The sequence below is a fragment of the Lissotriton vulgaris genome, chromosome 6, assembly GCF_964263255.1.
Source record: "Lissotriton vulgaris chromosome 6, aLisVul1.2, whole genome shotgun sequence".
Taxonomy (NCBI): domain Eukaryota; kingdom Metazoa; phylum Chordata; class Amphibia; order Caudata; family Salamandridae; genus Lissotriton; species Lissotriton vulgaris.
Genome location: NC_141694.1, coordinates 1,525,702,729 through 1,525,725,492, shown reverse-complemented (window position 1 = coordinate 1,525,725,492; position 22,764 = coordinate 1,525,702,729). Strand labels below are relative to the sequence as shown.

The following is a 22,764-nucleotide window of genomic DNA, read 5'->3' as shown; positions in this document are numbered from 1 at the left end:
CTTGGCGGAGTCCACATCTCACTGGTAAGGAGTCAGAGAATGAGTTGCCAACTTTGATGCACTGTGAGCGATTCTGTAGGAAGGAAACAAACCAAGAAAGCACTTTCACAGACAACCCCATTCTGTGTTCTAGTACTTTTAGAAGAATGTTGTTCTGACTGTGTCAAACATTGATGGGAGAACTAGGCATGAGTTGTTGTTGTCTAGTATCTTAAGTCTGTCGTCCATTATATGCACAATGACTGATTCAGTGCTGTGTCCTGTTCTAAACCCTGATTTAAATTTGTTAAGTAGTCTATATATATGTATATAATGGTGATTTCAGCATAGGTGGTGGCAATATTAGGGGCCACCTCTGTGACCTCTAGACCATGTAGTCCTCGACCAAGCAAGGACAGCCATGCCCACGCGTTGGGACCACCAGTCGCATTTTATAGTTCTTTCAGCACAGCACAGGTAATGGCGATATCTTTGACCTCTAGGCCATGTAGTCATTGACTAAGCAAGAAGAGACACTTCCACGTGGCAGGACAACCAATCACGCTTTATAGCATTTTCAGCACAGTACAGGTGATGGCGATGTTGGCTGCCTTCGACACTGTCTCCCATTGCACCCTAAGCACGAGACTCCACGAAACCAACATCTGTGATAAGGCCCTGTACTGGATCCACTCCTTCCTTCATTGCTGAACACAGCAAGTCAGGCTACCTCCGTTCCTCTCAGAGCCTACAGAGATCAGCTGCAGAGTACCCCAGGGCTCCTCCATGAGCCCCACCTTGTTCAACGTTTTAATTGCCCCCTTACAGCCATCATCAGAAACCTTGGACTCAACATCATGTCCTATGCCGAAGACACCCAGCTGTCCTTTCCCTCACCAACGAACACATAGCCACCAGAAACAACTTTCACAGCGTGATGAAGGTCATTGCCACCTGAATGAAAGATAGCTGAATCAAGCTCAACTCAGACAAAACTGAAGCACTCATCCTGGCACCCGCTCCCTAAGCCTGGGATGACTCCAGGTGGCCCACCGCAATTGGAACACCTCCCACCCCAACGGATCACGCATGAAACCTCTGCATCATACTGGAATCCTCACAAACAATGAACAGCCAGATCAACACTGTTTACTCATCCCGCTTCCACACACTGCACCTGCTTTGAAAGACATTCAGATGAATCCCCACAGAATCTAGAAAGACAATCACCCACGCTTTCATCACCAGCAGACTCAACTATGGCAACGCACTTTACGCGGCGTCACCCAGAAACAGCTTAGGAAACTACAGAACATTCAAAATGCTGCAGCCATTATTGCCCTCGACATCTCGTACTGGAGCCATATGACCAAACACCTTCAACAACTCCACTAGCTCCTAGTCAACAAGAGAATCACGTTCAAGCTCCTCACACATGCCTACAAAGCTCTCCACAGAGTATGACCAGCATATCTGAACCAACGCCTCACATTCCACATACCCGACAGACAACTTCGCTCCACCCAGATTGCTCTGGCCACCATCCCACAGATCCACAAGCTCAGAACCAGGAAGAAGATCTTTCTCCTTACTCGCTGATAACACTTGGAACACCCTGCCCCGCCACCTCACGCAATGGCCGATCTGACCCAATTCAGGAAGGATTTCAAGACCTGGCTCTTCTATTGAATCCCCTCGGCAAAATGGATCAGCAGCCCTCCCTGCACCCTGAGACTCTCACGGGTGAGTAGCAGTGCCATACAAACTCTTGATTGATTGATATCAGGGGAAGCCTTCTCGACCTCTAGGCCAGCTGGACCATATAGGCCTTGACCAAGCATGTAGAGCCGCACCACCAAATCTTGTCCTAAAAAGAGGCTGGTAAATGGCTCTTTCATAAATGTTTGCGAGTTTCCATGCTGGCAAAATTCCCCTTTGCATAAATCACTTAAAATCTTCTCATTGTTCCTGTCCCCTGGTTAGCTGTAGAATGTCTTAGTCTTAACCCCTTTACTGCTAAGGCAAAAATATTTATTGAATTGAATTTCCATTGAAATCAATGGAAAGTCCATGACGAGTTACCCTTGTCATTAGCAGCCAAGAGGTTAAATGGCGGGGATGTTTCATCTTCGATTTTCGAGATGAAGTTGAAATGCTGGCGGATAAAACAAGGGAATTTAAAGGTGGAACTAGCATGTTGCCCTACAACATTCTTTGAATATTGCCCACACTCTACACTCCTATTATTTATTTGCTTTAGTTCCTGTGCCTAGTGGCACTAACATTCACCTAGTGCTGCTTCTTAACTGAAATACAAGAAGACAGGTGACCATTTTGAGGCTAAGGTGACATCAAACATTATCAACTCCATCCGCTATCAACCAATTCAGTCCAGTCTAATTCATATGAGTTCCAGTATCCTATGCCAAGCCTATCCCACAACATAATTCTGGAGAATGAAGCCAGTCAAAATGGCACTGACATTTGTGTCAAAAGAACCAAATAGAATCAGGTTTATTCACACACAAATAACCATGCATTGTAATCAAAGGTCATTCCCTTACTTTACTTGCCCAATATATGTGTTTCCTTTAAAGCATGGGGCACCAGATATCCTTCCCCCCCCGTAGTGTTATATAGCGCAAACTTGACCCGAAGTTATCAGGCATCAGAGTACTTTACATGAGCACCAGTTGCGTTACACAAGGACACACGGGGAGATTACGTGATTTGCCCAGAATCTCAGGATGTTGAGCATCATTGCCGAGACTCGAACATGGTACCCCAGATTTGAGATCGACTGCCCTAGCCGTTAGGCTAGCGTTAGGTCTCTCAATCACCAGTGTGACATGGCAGCTACAAGTAGTCATTCGAATAGGTCCCTTTAGTTAGATTAGGCAAAACAATAATATATAGCTTGAAAGCCACAGATCTGAGTGTTTCAGGGCAAATTACACTAAGGTCCTCGTTCGAGGTGGCCATAAAGACAGATTCAGTGACTTACCAACTGATTCGGGGTAACAGGTAATGTGGTAAAACCACACTCCCAATCCTACCCCCAAACCTCTCACCGGCCTAAACCTACCAACATGTGCAGGTGGAAAGCAGCCTGAAAATGATGGATTACAGTAGGATCCTGGTTCCCGCAGTAATTCCCCATTTCTCGGTGTACAATGTGGAAAACCATGATCCACAGCACTTCAGAATTACTGATCCCCTCGAAATTAGTAATATCAGTTTCAGGAACATAGCATTGATATTCCCAGGCCAATGAGAATGATGGCCTTTGGTTATAATCTTGCTGTTAATTTTACATTTCATGGGTTGTATATAATTTGATGCAACAGTTTGTTTATTATAAACAGGGTGCCAGCAGCAAAGTTCTAGGCTGACCAGTGCCACAAGGAACTGACCATAAAACAACTAAAGGGTCGTTTTAACAGTTTTTATATCTCACCCACCAGCAGCATCTTCTGGCTTTAACCCGTTAACCGAGGCGGTAATTCCCCCGCGGTGCGGGCGTTTCCGTGCGCGGGCGGGGCCGCGCCGGCCATTGGCCGACAGCAGCACTGGGGAGGTAGTGCTGCCGTCAATTAAAGGGTTAATTGGTTCAAATGACTTATCAGAAGATGGCCATTAATATGCTGAAGTTGTCAGTGATATTCCAGTGTCCTTATAAGCTCAGGGTAGAGCTGTTTTAGTATGAGAAATAACATGTTTACAGCGCTTATATGGCTGTGGTCTGTTTGCCAGACACTGCACCAAGAAGAGGACACGCCTCCAGAGTTTCAGATTTAAAAAGAAAACAAAACGCGGGAAATATGCCGAATAGGTACTTTTTCTTACTTAAACATATTATAAAACTTTTTTTGTCTTCATATTCATTTTTAAAAAAAATGTATCAGTGAAATCTTCGAGTAAAAATGGCCTCTCTTTCAAGAAGTCATGTGAAGCACATAAACTTTTCTTTTTCATTCCATTGGTCCATTTTCAGAAAACAATGCTTAACAAGTAAGCGGTTTTGTTTGTTAGTACATTTATATGAAGCAGTTGATGTTTCTCTCAGTAGAGACAACTCCCTCATATTACATAATAAGTATTACAGCAGCATCCTTCATTTTTAATTAAATTCCTCCTTTAAACATGCTCTTTTAGAAGGTCGTACCTTTCTCACACGCCTACGCCTTACTGACTGTATACTTGGGTGCTACTTTTCCATTTTGCAATGTTCACAAAGGCTCAGTATTTTTTCACTGAATAGAGTGGTGAAAGTATTTGTGTTTCTAATAATGCCAAAAAGTGAAGAATTGGGTGTTAGCCTGAGGAAACAAAACACACCCTTTGAAAGCTACCAAAATATACAACGTAAGAAGCAGAAGGATGTAGATAAACCTAACCTTTGTTTTAAAAGGAAATATTTCTGTGATCATGATCTGTATCTTGTGGCTTAGCAATGTTTGCTGATCGAGTACGTGAGCAGAAAAATGCACAAGTAGTTAGGTCTGCAAATAATTAAACAAATTGATTGCATTAGAAAAAGATGCTTTAAAGTGTGGGGAAGTGGGGAACAGAAGTTATTTGAGGCATGCTAATATATTTTGCATGGACTATAGTATTTTCCCCAATCAATTTGCACTGGAATACAATCACATAGAAAACATTCAAAACATCTCGAGTCAGTTTGCGCTAAAATTGACCTATCCTACGTTGCTAGTCCTAGAAAACTATCTGCAAACTGACTCCCTACTAGGAAACCTAGGGGCTCATTTACAAGCCCCTTGCTCCACTTTGCATCATTTTTAAAATGGGAAACGTGACGTAAGCCTGGAGCAAGGGGCTTGTATATAGGCGCCCTATTTTTTTCATATTAAAATTGTGTTACGCCGCAACCATGTCAGAAACGCTGCCAGATAGGCCGCCAGTAGATCATAAACCCCGGGATTCTTAGAAAAATCCATATATTGTGTCTTGTGAAGTTCTTCCTATAACATCAAAACATGCAGGTTAAAAGACCACGTACCCTGAATTTGCCTCAGAGATGTTAGATGAAAACTAGCTTTTTTTCAGTCTATGAAACTACCTCTCAAATTTTGAAGGGTAACTGAAAAAGTTAAGTAAAGCATTGACAGACATGTATTTCACAGTGAAGCTGTCTGTAAAAGATTTAGCGGCAAGAGAAGGCGAGGGAGGTTGCTGCTTTATAAATACTATTAGATAGGTAGGTATGCTTGAGAGGGAAATTGTGCAGAGTGCTAAAATGCAATTGGATAAGTAATCAAGAGTTTAATTGAAAACCTGAATCTGACATAATGAGGTGGCCACATCAGTTTTGCTCATATTCATTTGGCTTTGTGTATTTAGGGTGATGCTACAGGCAGTGCTTAATTAGAGCCAGTGGTTTCTGGTGATTGTCACAAGCAGTTAATTGTCAACACTGGCACTTATGACAGTCGACCACATGGTGGGGCTGTTTGTCCAATTTAGAGGTGAGCACCACAAAAGGTGTTTATTAACTCAATACACATTCAAAGTGACCCATCCCTACTGCCCAATCCACACATAGCTTTGGGGGCCTGGAATTGTCCAAATTGTTACGCTCTTCCTTAGTTTTATACAGCGCGAACTTGACCCGAAGGTATCAGAGTACTTTACATGAGCAACAGTTGTGTTACAAAAGGACACATGCATTTTTTGTAGGCACTAGAAGATTAAGTGATTTGCCTAGAACCACAGGATGTTGAGCGACATTGCCAAGACTCAAACACGGTTCCCCAGATCAGAGGTCTACAGCCCTGCACGTTAGGCTACATCCTCTCCCCACTCCTCACGCTTGTAAGAGTATGATGATTAGTAGTTGTGTTGGCAGTGCTAGCAAAGCTAGTTGGTGGTGTGAGCTACTGTGGTCTTCTGACCAGGGATCTGGCATTAACAATTTTACAAACTTAACACTGGCTACAGGCCACAGGTGAAGCAAAACAAAAGGGGTTTTAACCCTCACATAAGTTTCATAATAAGTGACTGGTGCAGAGTTATGTGGCGATGGAATTGCAAAGGTGGAAATGTGTCCACAAGGAGATCTTTTTTCTTCACAGGTAAATAAGCATTCTTTATGATCTTATTACAATTCCCTTCCAGTAAAATGTCTCAGAGGAAATCCATTACAGGTTTTACTGCACCCAATGACTGCAACTTTACCTCATGAAAATGCCTACAAGTTGATCATTGCGGCATCTGAGAAGGAAAAACCACTGGGAGGGAATGTCTTACAACTCGTAAATGGTAATTGGGGAAATACACCTTTCGTGCGTTACCTTCAGTTTACTGGGGCACTCAGAAAGAGGGACATAATGCCCCAGTAGACAGGGTTTCATTGTTTGATTGGAAGGAAAGCCACAAACAGTCTGATCACGTGGGTTGAGAATCCAGTCATGTAATGCTCTGTGCAGTAATTGAGAGTGCAGAGTCATTTTAGTGGGGTCCTGTGTTTGCATAATCTGAGGATAAAGAAAAGATAAGCGCCTTGTTTTGAGCTCTGAACAATTTGCTTATGGACTTGGTAGGGAGTACTGCATTGTAATCCCTAAAATAGCGAAGCTGAGGCAAGATCACTGCGAGGGCTAGTGAAATCTTTTATTGAAGGTGAAGCAGGAAGATGTTTCAACAGAAGATATGCATGTTTTGAAAGGATTAATGTGTCACACTGTGAACCAGAAGTATGAGAGTGAAGGTGTCAAAAAGTACACCTAGGCTGAAAACATTATATTTGAGTGAGAGAAGAGGACCCCATGCAATCAAAGCTGAAATACCTGTCACTACTGTGGTGAAGTTATTAAAAACTTTCAAGTTTTGGATTCTGTGAAACTGGTACCCTATATATATATATATATATATATATATATATATATATATATATATATATATATATATATATCTATATATATATATATAGATATATATATATATATATATATATATATATATATATATATATCCATCCAAACCCACGCGCAGACCTCAGCAGCGTGAAACCGACCACACCAGCGTACTTGGGATCCGTTTATTTCGGCAGAAATGCATTACGCGTTTCGAGGTAACACACCTCTTAATCATATGCACAGCATTGGGGGTGGGTTCGTTAGTTCTTTAAAACGTAGCTCAAACATTGAAGTAGGACCAATGTCAATTTGCTTAAAGAGGCAGGCTGTTTCAAACATTTTCAAAATACAGTGTAGGGTTGCATTAGGCAGTACTTGTATTAATCTTTTTGCTGTAAAATACTTGGGTCTCACTGTAATTTCTTCCAGGTTCACCATAACACCCTGTACGCCTTCATTGTTCGGTATTTGGACTCCATGTCCCACAATGCCTCTTGTCGGTACTCCGATTTTTCAGCTTACTCCAATGTAGATTTTGGCAGACTTTCACAGCGTTTCTCCAACACCTTCACAAGCCTTTCTCAGGTAAAGTACCATATTGCGGCTATATGTGATGGTCAGAGATACTGTCGAAAGGATTGCGACCATCCCGTTTTCTGCTGGTTCTTCTTTGCCTCAAAAAAGTTCGTCTGTGCGCTGTGCTTGAGGGAAAAACCCTCTGCAAACTCTGGCAAATTCAATACTTCATTTCCAGGGTGAAGCGGGCTTCATGACAAAGCCTCATCCATCCGACACCTTTCCGTGATGATTGTTTTAGCCGGCGGGCGCCCAGGTTTGTTTCACACAAAGTTCAAAAGTTTTGACAAATAAGGCGCCCTTCCATGCGAGTTGGGGTCGGTACCAGGTGTGTCAAGCACCTCTTAAATCCATCCAAACCCACGCGCAGACCTCAGCAGCGTGAAACCGACCACACCAGCGTACTTGGGATCCGTTTATTTCGGCAGAAATGCATTACGCGTTTCGAGGTAACACACCTCTTAATCATATGCACAGCATTGGGGGTGGGTTCGTTAGTTCTTTAAAACGTAGCTCAAACATTGAAGTAGGACCAATGTCAATTTGCTTAAAGAGGCAGGCTGTTTCAAACATTTTCAAAATACAGTGTAGGGTTGCATTAGGCAGTACTTGTATTAATCTTTTTGCTGTAAAATACTTGGGTCTCACTGTAATTTCTTCCAGGTTCACCATAACACCCTGTACGCCTTCATTGTTCGGTATTTGGACTCCATGTCCCACAATGCCTCTTGTCGGTACTCCGATTTTTCAGCTTACTCCAATGTAGATTTTGGCAGACTTTCACAGCGTTTCTCCAACACCTTCACAAGCCTTTCTCAGGTAAAGTACCATATTGCGGCTATATGTGATGGTCAGAGATACTGTCGAAAGGATTGCGACCATCCCGTTTTCTGCTGGTTCTTCTTTGCCTCAAAAAAGTTCGTCTGTGCGCTGTGCTTGAGGGAAAAACCCTCTGCAAACTCTGGCAAATTCAATACTTCATTTCCAGGGTGAAGCGGGCTTCATGACAAAGCCTCATCCATCCGACACCTTTCCGTGATGATTGTTTTAGCCGGCGAGCGCCCAGGTTTGTTTCACACAAAGTTCAAAAGTTTTGACAAATAAGGCGCCCTTCCATGCGAGTTGGGGTCGGTACCAGGTGTGTCAAGCACCTCTTAAATCCATCCAAACCCACGCGCAGACCTCAGCAGCGTGAAACAGACCACACCAGCGTACTTGGGATCCGTTTATTTCGGCAGAAATGCATTACGCGTTTCGAGGTAACACACCTCTTAATCATATGCACAGCATTGGGGGTGGGTTCGTTAGTTCTTTAAAACGTAGCTCAAACATTGAAGTAGGACCAATGTCAATTTGCTTAAAGAGGCAGGCTGTTTCAAACATTTTCAAAATACAGTGTAGGGTTGCATTAGGCAGTACTTGTATTAATCTTTTTGCTGTAAAATACTTGGGTCTCACTGTAATTTCTTCCAGGTTCACCATAACACCCTGTACGCCTTCATTGTTCGGTATTTGGACTCCATGTCCCACAATGCCTCTTGTCGGTACTCCGATTTTTCAGCTTACTCCAATGTAGATTTTGGCAGACTTTCACAGCGTTTCTCCAACACCTTCACAAGCCTTTCTCAGGTAAAGTACCATATTGCGGCTATATGTGATGGTCAGAGATACTGTCGAAAGGATTGCGACCATCCCGTTTTCTGCTGGTTCTTCTTTGCCTCAAAAAAGTTCGTCTGTGCGCTGTGCTTGAGGGAAAAACCCTCTGCAAACTCTGGCAAATTCAATACTTCATTTCCAGGGTGAAGCGGGCTTCATGACAAAGCCTCATCCATCCGACACCTTTCCGTGATGATTGTTTTAGCCGGCGGGCGCCCAGGTTTGTTTCACACAAAGTTCAAAAGTTTTGACAAATAAGGCGCCCTTCCATGCGAGTTGGGGTCGGTACCAGGTGTGTCAAGCACCTCTTAAATCCATCCAAACCCACGCGCAGACCTCAGCAGCGTGAAACCGACCACACCAGCGTACTTGGGATCCGTTTATTTCGGCAGAAATGCATTACGCGTTTCGAGGTAACACACCTCTTAATCATATGCACAGCATTGGGGGTGGGTTCGTTAGTTCTTTAAAACGTAGCTCAAACATTGAAGTAGGACCAATGTCAATTTGCTTAAAGAGGCAGGCTGTTTCAAACATTTTCAAAATACAGTGTAGGGTTGCATTAGGCAGTACTTGTATTAATCTTTTTGCTGTAAAATACTTGGGTCTCACTGTAATTTCTTCCAGGTTCACCATAACACCCTGTACGCCTTCATTGTTCGGTATTTGGACTCCATGTCCCACAATGCCTCTCGTCGGTACTCCGATTTTTCAGCTTACTCCAATGTAGATTTTGGCAGACTTTCACAGCGTTTCTCCAACACCTTCACAAGCCTTTCTCAGGTAAAGTACCATATTGCGGCTATATGTGATGGTCAGAGATACTGTCGAAAGGATTGCGACCATCCCGTTTTCTGCTGGTTCTTCTTTGCCTCAAAAAAGTTCGTCTGTGCGCTGTGCTTGAGGGAAAAACCCTCTGCAAACTCTGGCAAATTCAATACTTCATTTCCAGGGTGAAGCGGGCTTCATGACAAAGCCTCATCCATCCGACACCTTTCCGTGATGATTGTTTTAGCCGGCGGGCGCCCAGGTTTGTTTCACACAAAGTTCAAAAGTTTTGACAAATAAGGCGCCCTTCCATGCGAGTTGGGGTCGGTACCAGGTGTGTCAAGCACCTCTTAAATCCATCCAAACCCACGCGCAGACCTCAGCAGCGTGAAACCGACCACACCAGCGTACTTGGGATCCGTTTATTTCGGCAGAAATGCATTACGCGTTTCGAGGTAACACACCTCTTAATCATATGCACAGCATTGGGGGTGGGTTCGTTAGTTCTTTAAAACGTAGCTCAAACATTGAAGTAGGACCAATGTCAATTTGCTTAAAGAGGCAGGCTGTTTCAAACATTTTCAAAATACAGTGTAGGGTTGCATTAGGCAGTACTTGTATTAATCTTTTTGCTGTAAAATACTTGGGTCTCACTGTAATTTCTTCCAGGTTCACCATAACACCCTGTACGCCTTCATTGTTCGGTATTTGGACTCCATGTCCCACAATGCCTCTTGTCGGTACTCCGATTTTTCAGCTTACTCCAATGTAGATTTTGGCAGACTTTCACAGCGTTTCTCCAACACCTTCACAAGCCTTTCTCAGGTAAAGTACCATATTGCGGCTATATGTGATGGTCAGAGATACTGTCGAAAGGATTGCGACCATCCCGTTTTCTGCTGGTTCTTCTTTGCCTCAAAAAAGTTCGTCTGTGCGCTGTGCTTGAGGGAAAAACCCTCTGCAAACTCTGGCAAATTCAATACTTCATTTCCAGGGTGAAGCGGGCTTCATGACAAAGCCTCATCCATCCGACACCTTTCCGTGATGATTGTTTTAGCCGGCGGGCGCCCAGGTTTGTTTCACACAAAGTTCAAAAGTTTTGACAAATAAGGCGCCCTTCCATGCGAGTTGGGGTCGGTACCAGGTGTGTCAAGCACCTCTTAAATCCATCCAAACCCACGCGCAGACCTCAGCAGCGTGAAACAGACCACACCAGCGTACTTGGGATCCGTTTATTTCGGCAGAAATGCATTACGCGTTTCGAGGTAACACACCTCTTAATCATATGCACAGCATTGGGGGTGGGTTCGTTAGTTCTTTAAAACGTAGCTCAAACATTGAAGTAGGACCAATGTCAATTTGCTTAAAGAGGCAGGCTGTTTCAAACATTTTCAAAATACAGTGTAGGGTTGCATTAGGCAGTACTTGTATTAATCTTTTTGCTGTAAAATACTTGGGTCTCACTGTAATTTCTTCCAGGTTCACCATAACACCCTGTACGCCTTCATTGTTCGGTATTTGGACTCCATGTCCCACAATGCCTCTTGTCGGTACTCCGATTTTTCAGCTTACTCCAATGTAGATTTTGGCAGACTTTCACAGCGTTTCTCCAACACCTTCACAAGCCTTTCTCAGGTAAAGTACCATATTGCGGCTATATGTGATGGTCAGAGATACTGTCGAAAGGATTGCGACCATCCCGTTTTCTGCTGGTTCTTCTTTGCCTCAAAAAAGTTCGTCTGTGCGCTGTGCTTGAGGGAAAAACCCTCTGCAAACTCTGGCAAATTCAATACTTCATTTCCAGGGTGAAGCGGGCTTCATGACAAAGCCTCATCCATCCGACACCTTTCCGTGATGATTGTTTTAGCCGGCGGGCGCCCAGGTTTGTTTCACACAAAGTTCAAAAGTTTTGACAAATAAGGCGCCCTTCCATGCGAGTTGGGGTCGGTACCAGGTGTGTCAAGCACCTCTTAAATCCATCCAAACCCACGCGCAGACCTCAGCAGCGTGAAACCGACCACACCAGCGTACTTGGGATCCGTTTATTTCGGCAGAAATGCATTACGCGTTTCGAGGTAACACACCTCTTAATCATATGCACAGCATTGGGGGTGGGTTCGTTAGTTCTTTAAAACGTAGCTCAAACATTGAAGTAGGACCAATGTCAATTTGCTTAAAGAGGCAGGCTGTTTCAAACATTTTCAAAATACAGTGTAGGGTTGCATTAGGCAGTACTTGTATTAATCTTTTTGCTGTAAAATACTTGGGTCTCACTGTAATTTCTTCCAGGTTCACCATAACACCCTGTACGCCTTCATTGTTCGGTATTTGGACTCCATGTCCCACAATGCCTCTCGTCGGTACTCCGATTTTTCAGCTTACTCCAATGTAGATTTTGGCAGACTTTCACAGCGTTTCTCCAACACCTTCACAAGCCTTTCTCAGGTAAAGTACCATATTGCGGCTATATGTGATGGTCAGAGATACTGTCGAAAGGATTGCGACCATCCCGTTTTCTGCTGGTTCTTCTTTGCCTCAAAAAAGTTCGTCTGTGCGCTGTGCTTGAGGGAAAAACCCTCTGCAAACTCTGGCAAATTCAATACTTCATTTCCAGGGTGAAGCGGGCTTCATGACAAAGCCTCATCCATCCGACACCTTTCCGTGATGATTGTTTTAGCCGGCGGGCGCCCAGGTTTGTTTCACACAAAGTTCAAAAGTTTTGACAAATAAGGCGCCCTTCCATGCGAGTTGGGGTCGGTACCAGGTGTGTCAAGCACCTCTTAAATCCATCCAAACCCACGCGCAGACCTCAGCAGCGTGAAACCGACCACACCAGCGTACTTGGGATCCGTTTATTTCGGCAGAAATGCATTACGCGTTTCGAGGTAACACACCTCTTAATCATATGCACAGCATTGGGGGTGGGTTCGTTAGTTCTTTAAAACGTAGCTCAAACATTGAAGTAGGACCAATGTCAATTTGCTTAAAGAGGCAGGCTGTTTCAAACATTTTCAAAATACAGTGTAGGGTTGCATTAGGCAGTACTTGTATTAATCTTTTTGCTGTAAAATACTTGGGTCTCACTGTAATTTCTTCCAGGTTCACCATAACACCCTGTACGCCTTCATTGTTCGGTATTTGGACTCCATGTCCCACAATGCCTCTTGTCGGTACTCCGATTTTTCAGCTTACTCCAATGTAGATTTTGGCAGACTTTCACAGCGTTTCTCCAACACCTTCACAAGCCTTTCTCAGGTAAAGTACCATATTGCGGCTATATGTGATGGTCAGAGATACTGTCGAAAGGATTGCGACCATCCCGTTTTCTGCTGGTTCTTCTTTGCCTCAAAAAAGTTCGTCTGTGCGCTGTGCTTGAGGGAAAAACCCTCTGCAAACTCTGGCAAATTCAATACTTCATTTCCAGGGTGAAGCGGGCTTCATGACAAAGCCTCATCCATCCGACACCTTTCCGTGATGATTGTTTTAGCCGGCGGGCGCCCAGGTTTGTTTCACACAAAGTTCAAAAGTTTTGACAAATAAGGCGCCCTTCCATGCGAGTTGGGGTCGGTACCAGGTGTGTCAAGCACCTCTTAAATCCATCCAAACCCACGCGCAGACCTCAGCAGCGTGAAACCGACCACACCAGCGTACTTGGGATCCGTTTATTTCGGCAGAAATGCATTACGCGTTTCGAGGTAACACACCTCTTAATCATATGCACAGCATTGGGGGTGGGTTCGTTAGTTCTTTAAAACGTAGCTCAAACATTGAAGTAGGACCAATGTCAATTTGCTTAAAGAGGCAGGCTGTTTCAAACATTTTCAAAATACAGTGTAGGGTTGCATTAGGCAGTACTTGTATTAATCTTTTTGCTGTAAAATACTTGGGTCTCACTGTAATTTCTTCCAGGTTCACCATAACACCCTGTACGCCTTCATTGTTCGGTATTTGGACTCCATGTCCCACAATGCCTCTTGTCGGTACTCCGATTTTTCAGCTTACTCCAATGTAGATTTTGGCAGACTTTCACAGCGTTTCTCCAACACCTTCACAAGCCTTTCTCAGGTAAAGTACCATATTGCGGCTATATGTGATGGTCAGAGATACTGTCGAAAGGATTGCGACCATCCCGTTTTCTGCTGGTTCTTCTTTGCCTCAAAAAAGTTCGTCTGTGCGCTGTGCTTGAGGGAAAAACCCTCTGCAAACTCTGGCAAATTCAATACTTCATTTCCAGGGTGAAGCGGGCTTCATGACAAAGCCTCATCCATCCGACACCTTTCCGTGATGATTGTTTTAGCCGGCGGGCGCCCAGGTTTGTTTCACACAAAGTTCAAAAGTTTTGACAAATAAGGCGCCCTTCCATGCGAGTTGGGGTCGGTACCAGGTGTGTCAAGCACCTCTTAAATCCATCCAAACCCACGCGCAGACCTCAGCAGCGTGAAACCGACCACACCAGCGTACTTGGGATCCGTTTATTTCGGCAGAAATGCATTACGCGTTTCGAGGTAACACACCTCTTAATCATATGCACAGCATTGGGGGTGGGTTCGTTAGTTCTTTAAAACGTAGCTCAAACATTGAAGTAGGACCAATGTCAATTTGCTTAAAGAGGCAGGCTGTTTCAAACATTTTCAAAATACAGTGTAGGGTTGCATTAGGCAGTACTTGTATTAATCTTTTTGCTGTAAAATACTTGGGTCTCACTGTAATTTCTTCCAGGTTCACCATAACACCCTGTACGCCTTCATTGTTCGGTATTTGGACTCCATGTCCCACAATGCCTCTTGTCGGTACTCCGATTTTTCAGCTTACTCCAATGTAGATTTTGGCAGACTTTCACAGCGTTTCTCCAACACCTTCACAAGCCTTTCTCAGGTAAAGTACCATATTGCGGCTATATGTGATGGTCAGAGATACTGTCGAAAGGATTGCGACCATCCCGTTTTCTGCTGGTTCTTCTTTGCCTCAAAAAAGTTCGTCTGTGCGCTGTGCTTGAGGGAAAAACCCTCTGCAAACTCTGGCAAATTCAATACTTCATTTCCAGGGTGAAGCGGGCTTCATGACAAAGCCTCATCCATCCGACACCTTTCCGTGATGATTGTTTTAGCCGGCGGGCGCCCAGGTTTGTTTCACACAAAGTTCAAAAGTTTTGACAAATAAGGCGCCCTTCCATGCGAGTTGGGGTCGGTACCAGGTGTGTCAAGCACCTCTTAAATCCATCCAAACCCACGCGCAGACCTCAGCAGCGTGAAACCGACCACACCAGCGTACTTGGGATCCGTTTATTTCGGCAGAAATGCATTACGCGTTTCGAGGTAACACACCTCTTAATCATATGCACAGCATTGGGGGTGGGTTCGTTAGTTCTTTAAAACGTAGCTCAAACATTGAAGTAGGACCAATGTCAATTTGCTTAAAGAGGCAGGCTGTTTCAAACATTTTCAAAATACAGTGTAGGGTTGCATTAGGCAGTACTTGTATTAATCTTTTTGCTGTAAAATACTTGGGTCTCACTGTAATTTCTTCCAGGTTCACCATAACACCCTGTACGCCTTCATTGTTCGGTATTTGGACTCCATGTCCCACAATGCCTCTTGTCGGTACTCCGATTTTTCAGCTTACTCCAATGTAGATTTTGGCAGACTTTCACAGCGTTTCTCCAACACCTTCACAAGCCTTTCTCAGGTAAAGTACCATATTGCGGCTATATGTGATGGTCAGAGATACTGTCGAAAGGATTGCGACCATCCCGTTTTCTGCTGGTTCTTCTTTGCCTCAAAAAAGTTCGTCTATATATTCAAACATCAATGTGTTTTTGTGTGCTGTAACACAAAAGGCTTGCAATCTGAGAATCGGTTCCAAAAAACAGTTTATTGAATTATATATATCTACTATTAAAGAGAGAGAACTGTATATCTACTATTAAAGAGAGAGAACTGTGTCCTTTGAGCCAGATAAACTCGAAAAGTACACCACCAATCGAAACACCCAAGACATATTTGAAAACCTCGGGGCAAGCAGAAGGACATAGGCTATATAAAAATAAAAAATATACGTTGATTAAAAAATTTAGAAATAAAAATAAAGAAGTGCCTTGCAAGTAGCGCCGGCCGCGACGTCTGCGTGATGTCAACGGGAGCGCGGGGAGGAGCGGCGTTCAGGAGCAACAGGAAGAGCGGAGGACATGAGCGCGGGGAGGAGTGGCGAGCGGCGGTCAAGGGGTGAGGAGCAGCGAGAAGCGGAGGAGCAGTGGAGCGGTGAAATCAGCAGCGCGGGGAGGAGTGGCGGGTGAGGTAAGTGAAGCAGCCAAGAGCCGCAGTGCGCACCGAGGGACGGACGGGAGCCATTAGTGCACACAAGCCCAAAATGCTGTGCCCAGCCCCCTTCTGCCCCGGGCAATGCCGGCGGGTGAGGTAAGTGAAGCAGCGAAAAGCCGCGGTGCTCACAGAGGGATGGGTGGAGGGACGGGCGGAAGCCATGAGTGCACGCAAGCCTGAAATGCTGCCTCCAGGCCCCTTCTGCCCCAGGCAACGTTGGGGCGGGCTGCTAGTATATATATATATAGCCCGGGATCAAGTAATGTCAGGATGATAACGACATATAGTGTGGAGGCAGGCAGAGTACGAGAAATCTTGAAGAAACATTGGCACATTGTCAAAAGTGACCCCACAATAGGGAAATTGATCAACAGCTCACCCCAGGTTACCTACAGAAAGGCACGTTCTCTTAAAGACATGCTGGTTAAGAGCTACTTTGAGGGCCCAGTGAAAAAGAAGAACTGGCTAAAAGAACAGAAGGGTTTTTACAAGTGTGGCAAGTGTAAGGCCTATGCTACCAGTAAAAATGTGAAATCTTATCCTCTCCCTACTGGAAAAAGCGAGAACATTGGTAAATTCATTAACTGTAACACTGACCATTGTGTATATGTAATTGTGTGTCCATGTGCAAAGTTCTACATTGGGAGTACCATCTTCCCGATAAAAAAGCGAATTCTTGAGCACATGAGAGCAATTAAGAATGCTGATATGTCCTATGCCACTGCACGTCATTGGTTGCGTGTCCACAACAGTGATGTTAACCAATTTTCCTTTTTTGGTATTGACAGAGTTCCAGCGAATCCCAGAGGGGGTAACCGTCTCAAACAACTGCGTGTCCTGGAATCCCGATATATCATCCGCCTGGATTCGAGAAACCCTTTTGGTTTGAACGAGGATGAGGAACTGTACGTGCACATTGGCTAAGAACCTTATGTTGAGCCGGAAGATCTGCCTTTATACTATACCAGTTCCACTTATGTCCTATTCAGTGCCTTTGCCCGGATCCCTCTACCTGGGCTTCTGTGTTTGCAATTTCCCCTTACTCACACGAACCCTGCACAGAGAGGGCCCTCTCTGATGCAGGTTAGCTAATTTCAACAACACATCCAAGCTTAGATTCTTAGACCTCAACTAACGCCAATGCCAAGACCACTCTCTGGCAGACACGGGAGCAATATTGCACCGTTATTAGAATAAATGACCTTTCCTGTTCCTTCTACGGGCACTTCCCTAATTCCACAATTTTTATTTTTCACGATCACACCAAACTGTCTGATCATGGTTTGTCTGGCTAGGCAAACCTCAGGCAGCACAGGGTTTACACTTTGTATAGTTCACGGGGCTGAAAGAAGAATTTCGGCACCCTTTCACCCTTAATTTTCTTTTATTTTAATTTTCTTTTGCAGTGGCTCCTCCATGACATTGGAGCAGTCCGTCACTGATTTGGGGGAGACCCCCCTCCTTAGAGGATTCTTAGTTTAAACTGTTGAAATTTCATTGAATTTCTAGATTACTACTGAAACACTCATCTGTAATAAGAATGAGTTGGCCACTTGGCCGTGATCCATTTCCCATGCCAGCCCTATCCAACCTAATTTGGGGCCGGCACAGACAAGACAGGCAATTGTGACAGCAACAATTGGTCTTCAAGACATTTTGAGAGAATTTAGGCCACTTGGCCTTTACGCATAACTTTATTTCATTTTCAGGCTGAAACAGAGACTTACATGGACTGTGCATGTATTAATGTGACAATTCGAACAATTGTATGAAATATGTCCGTGCATTTGTTTTAATTTAATTTGAAAGCATTTTTTGTGTTTAAATTTTACACATCTGATTACAGTTATCTTATTTATCTGAGACCGTTTTTCCACACAGTCTGTCTTTTACCTCATTTGTAGTTCACATGAAATGTAGTCTTGACTTAAAATGTAGTCCTACCTCAGTTTCCTTTACCACTTGGAGCACTGTTATGTGTATAAAATGGTGATTGTGTTTATGTGTGGTTGGCTTTCGAAGAAGACCGTTTGGTCGAAACGCGTCGCCAATAAACGCAATTTTGAACACGGACCCTGGTGTGCGAGTCGTTTGTGTGGTTCCTGGGAGGAAGGAACTCTGTTTGGGAGCCCTTTCAATCATATATATATATATATATATATATATATATATATACACACTGACACATATATATATTGTCTACTGGCGGTCAACAATAGGTAGTTATAGTTAGGTCCTACTTACCACAGCAAAAGCTTTTATATTTTTGCTTTGACGCCATTTGACGAATCGTCAGGAAATTTTCAAAACTAGTTTGCCACTCACTTCAGCTGCTGTTTAGAAAGGTGCAGGAAAATTCACCAAGTGGGGGCCGAGAAAAATGGGGGTGCCTAAAATGTGTTTTCCCCATGCAAGTTACTATAATGATTTTTCATGCAACTACAGCATTCCTTGACTTAAGGTAACTACAACTCACATCTTCTTTATTTAATAATAATAACCCCAAATATTACATCAGTCATGACATCTTATATGACATCATTGATTTTATCACTGAAAATGTGCTGTAATGATGAGAAACCTGTGCATAGCGGGGGCGAGTTACAGTTACCTTGGGGCTAGAGTTATAGGGCCACATGCATCATTGTGAATTGCGGTCATAAAGGGGCAGATTCAAACAAACCCCCAAAAAATTGTGATTTCGCAATTAAGCAACTCAAATTACCATCAAGTCAAGGTTGATGGTAATTTGCGAGAACTTTGAAAAACGAACAAAAGTGCATTTTTCAAAGTTCTATGTTGCACACACACACATGTCCTTGGGGTTTGTGTGTGTGCAACATGTGTTGAAATTGCAATTTCAGGGGTGCATCAGGGTGTCCTTTTGGCACCCTTGCACCCTTGAACTTGCATGCGCAATTTGGGAGTACCTATTTGGTACTCGCAAATTGCACATGCAATTCCCATTGACTCCTAAGGACCTATAGGCCCATAGGAATGAATGGGAAGCAATTCTTTATTTGTGAATCGCAATTTGTGAGTCGCAAATAAGGAATGTGTAGGAATCACACATTTATTTGCAATTCCTACATGCATAAGCATTTGCGATACCTAAATTGCGAATTCTTAAAAATCGCAATTTAGGCATCACAAATGCACATTTTTATGAATGTGGCCCATAGTTTCTTGAGATAAGTATAACTATACTTGCTGAATTTCTATGATTTTGTGTGTGTAAAATCTGAACTATAATGTCCCTGTAACCTTTATTTTTTAGTGAAGATATATATATATATATGTATACACATATAATATTAAACATGTTTTAATGGCTATTAGAAACCCTATAAATACCTTAGTCTGTGCTGTTCTATTGTATGTCAGCGTTCCTAATGCCAAAATTGTGCCTGCAATATCAACCAATTGCGCATTGTTCCTTTATTTTCCCAACTGCTATGTCACTCATGCCTCATCTTCCTTCTCCTACTCGTCATTGTGCTTTGTATCTATATTATTCAATTCCATATTTGTTCTCAATGTCAGTGATCCATATTTGTGTTAATTTTTGCTCTTATTTTTCTTTTGTAGTATGATATATTGTATGTTTTAAAATGCAATAACATACAATAATAAAAAAAGAAACCTTATAAATACCTACCTCAGTTGCTCCTATGTTTGATTTACTTCTCTAGTTTTCACAGGGTTATTAGGCTACTGGGAGGCCGAGGAACTCTCTTCTTGTATTCCTCACATAAGTGTGTGTGGCACACATGGGGCAGTGTGGGGCTAGAGGCTCAGAAATCAAACTACCAAACAAAAGGCACAATAATTACTGTCCAGCCCAGAGTTTTTCTTTGTAAAGAAATGTACTTTAATTACAAGCCACAATGTACTACTACATATAAGAAATGTTTATTTGGCTTCAGGGTTCTACAACAGATTTTATGGGATTCTAAACAAACTGAAATATTGAAGGGTAAATGTGGCAAAGGTGTGAGCACCCAGTAATACGGTGCTAGCAGCTTCCCTAGTTCCGGCACCCATTGAGCTGTTGGTATATATGTCACTTCTGTGGTTCTTTAGGGCAATTCAGTCTCAGTGGATTACATTTCCCACTGGAATTTTCATTGAGGAAGATCCAGTCATTGTTCAAGTTCATGCAGCTTGAGTTAACTAGTAGATCAGACACTTGGCACAAAGAAGGGCCCAGCAGTTGATACCCAGAGCATGGCCAAATGGTCCTGATCCAGGCCCCCATTAGAATGGCCTCGCAGCCAGCCTCCTCTCATACTCAGTACTGGTGCATGAAAACGGGGCTCTAAGCAGGATCAACACAAGTCGTGCAGCTTTGCAAGTTCCCTCGTCAACAGGAATTCCTCTACCTGGGCAGTCTTAGAGGAAACATAGCAAGGTTTGATTGTGGCAGAATCAGCATCAGTTCCCTGGACTCTGGTAGATGGTAGACTCATCAAGGTCGCAGTGGCTGACATATAGTGGGGTTACAGTATAATTTGGCTAACTTGGCTTATTGTGGAAAATCATTTGGCGTCGAGGAGACGCTCTTCAAACTTGGGTCAGTGCCAGCTACACTCCCCAGTTTAGTCCAGTTTTTCTGGGCTGCCCAACACTCCTGCTAAAGTGGCTGGGCTTCTCCTACTCTGATAGTCTCTTCTTGCAGGGTCAGTTGCCCCTTCCCTTTCTTAGCGGGTAAGGCAGGCCCACAGATCGTCAGCAAGATGAGCAGGCTTCAGGTTGTCCCTCATCTCAGGGAGACTGTTTACAAAAGATACAAGCACTGGAGTTCATGAGTCCTTTGAGTATTCCGGTTAGCTCTCCCTCCCGTGTTCAGTATAGAACTAGGAACTGGAACCAGGTTAATGCACATTTTTCAGATAGAGGATGGTGATCCCTCTGTGAATGTCCAAGAACCAGTTTCGAACAATTCCTTTCCATAGTTATGCTTTCCTTCAACAATGCAGTCACATTCTTTATCAAAGGTGATGGCTCTCCCACCATCGGCTTAACAGCCATGATTTTGGGCAAATCACTTCATCTCGCTGTGCCTACAATAATAAATTTGTATTTGTAACTGGTGATGATGTAAAGTGCTCCAATGCCTTCAGCAGCTGTGGGCGCTATATAAAACTGCACAGAAAAGTTAACTGGTATTGGTGTGTTTGAAATCATTTTTGGAAATGTCAAATCTATAAGACAGAATAGAAACGGTCTGAAGCAATATTCTTTTGCACCCAATAGTACCCTTGCAGTTATGTACAAGTGAGCCTGCGGCACTGATTGTACCACCCACTTTAGTAGCCCTTTGAATATGTCTCAGGGCTGCCATTTCGACCTGGCAAAATGAACCTCTCACCTAGCCTAAACATTCCTTTTCGACACAAATAAGTCACCCCTAGGATAGGCATTAAACAGCCCATAGAGCTGTGTGCAGTGTATTTAAAAAGTTGGACATGTACCTCTAACTTTTACATGTCCTGGTAGTTAAAAACCCTTACATTTGTTTTTCTCTACTGCAATACCTACCTTTCCTATAGGGTAACATTGGGTTACCTTTTGACATTTATTAATTGATAACTTCCAAATGGGAGCAAGTAGGAATGTCGAGTTTGGGATTTAAAGAACTGTAATTTAAAACCATATTTAATGGTAAAGTTGTATTTTAAGTCAAAATTCAGAAAATGGCACTTTTATAATGTTGGTAATTTCATGTCCAAAACATTTGGTGACTGCATCCTACACCCTGGGTCATATGACTAGGTGTAGTTGGCGTTCCGTCGTTGTGTGTTACTCCCAGACAGTGAGACAAAGCACAATTGACATTGGTAGGATGGACCATCTCTGTCAGAATGAAGGGGAGGAGCTGTCATCTACTACACCTCCACATCACAAAGACTCTGCCTCTGCACTCTCTCAAAGAGTTTCACACTATTCTTTTCAATCCTCAGACAAGCTTGGCCCAGGGCAGAGAGGCAGTACATTCCAGAAAATTCTTTAGCAAAGGACTTCAGAAGCTTCCCCCACATCAAAATGGGCACCAGGTATAAATATTGGACCTTGTGCCCCAGCACTTCAGTACAGTTCTAGACCCAAGGAAGGCTCAAAAAATGACTGCTGTATTGCTCTGCTGAAAGAAGGACTGCTCTGCTGCCCTATTGCATTGCTGCCTGAGTGAGAAGCACTGGACCTGCACCTTGAATCCAGGATCACCAGAGTGACTACAAGGGCTAGTTGGCTGGCCTTCTGATCAGAGCCTCAGGGACAGAAAAGTTCAAATCATCATGAACCCTGCACCTGGACTCTACCTGCTGTGAGTCCTACTCCTAACTCCCCAAGCGGTGTCCCTCTCGTTCTGGACCCTTGAAAGTGGGAGTAAAGGTGCTCTGCCAGCCCAGCTGGGGTTTCATCGCAATCGACACAGTGCAACACAAACCCAATGCAGGTCTTCACAGCACATCATCGGAACTGACGCAGTGCGGCAAAGCAATGATGCAAGCCCGCATCGCAGCCTGTTCAGCTCATTATAACCGCCACTGCACGACACATCCTCGATACTGACCTTGCAGCTTCTCATCCGA

General features: G+C 43.7%; 1 protein-coding gene across 3 annotated transcripts in view; it reads right to left on the bottom strand.

Moving 5' to 3' along the window:
- Positions 1-22,764, bottom strand: part of PLCB1 (phospholipase C beta 1) — a 2,298,721-nt gene that overhangs the window by 445,481 nt on the left and 1,830,476 nt on the right. The gene's annotated exons all lie outside the window — the stretch shown is intronic.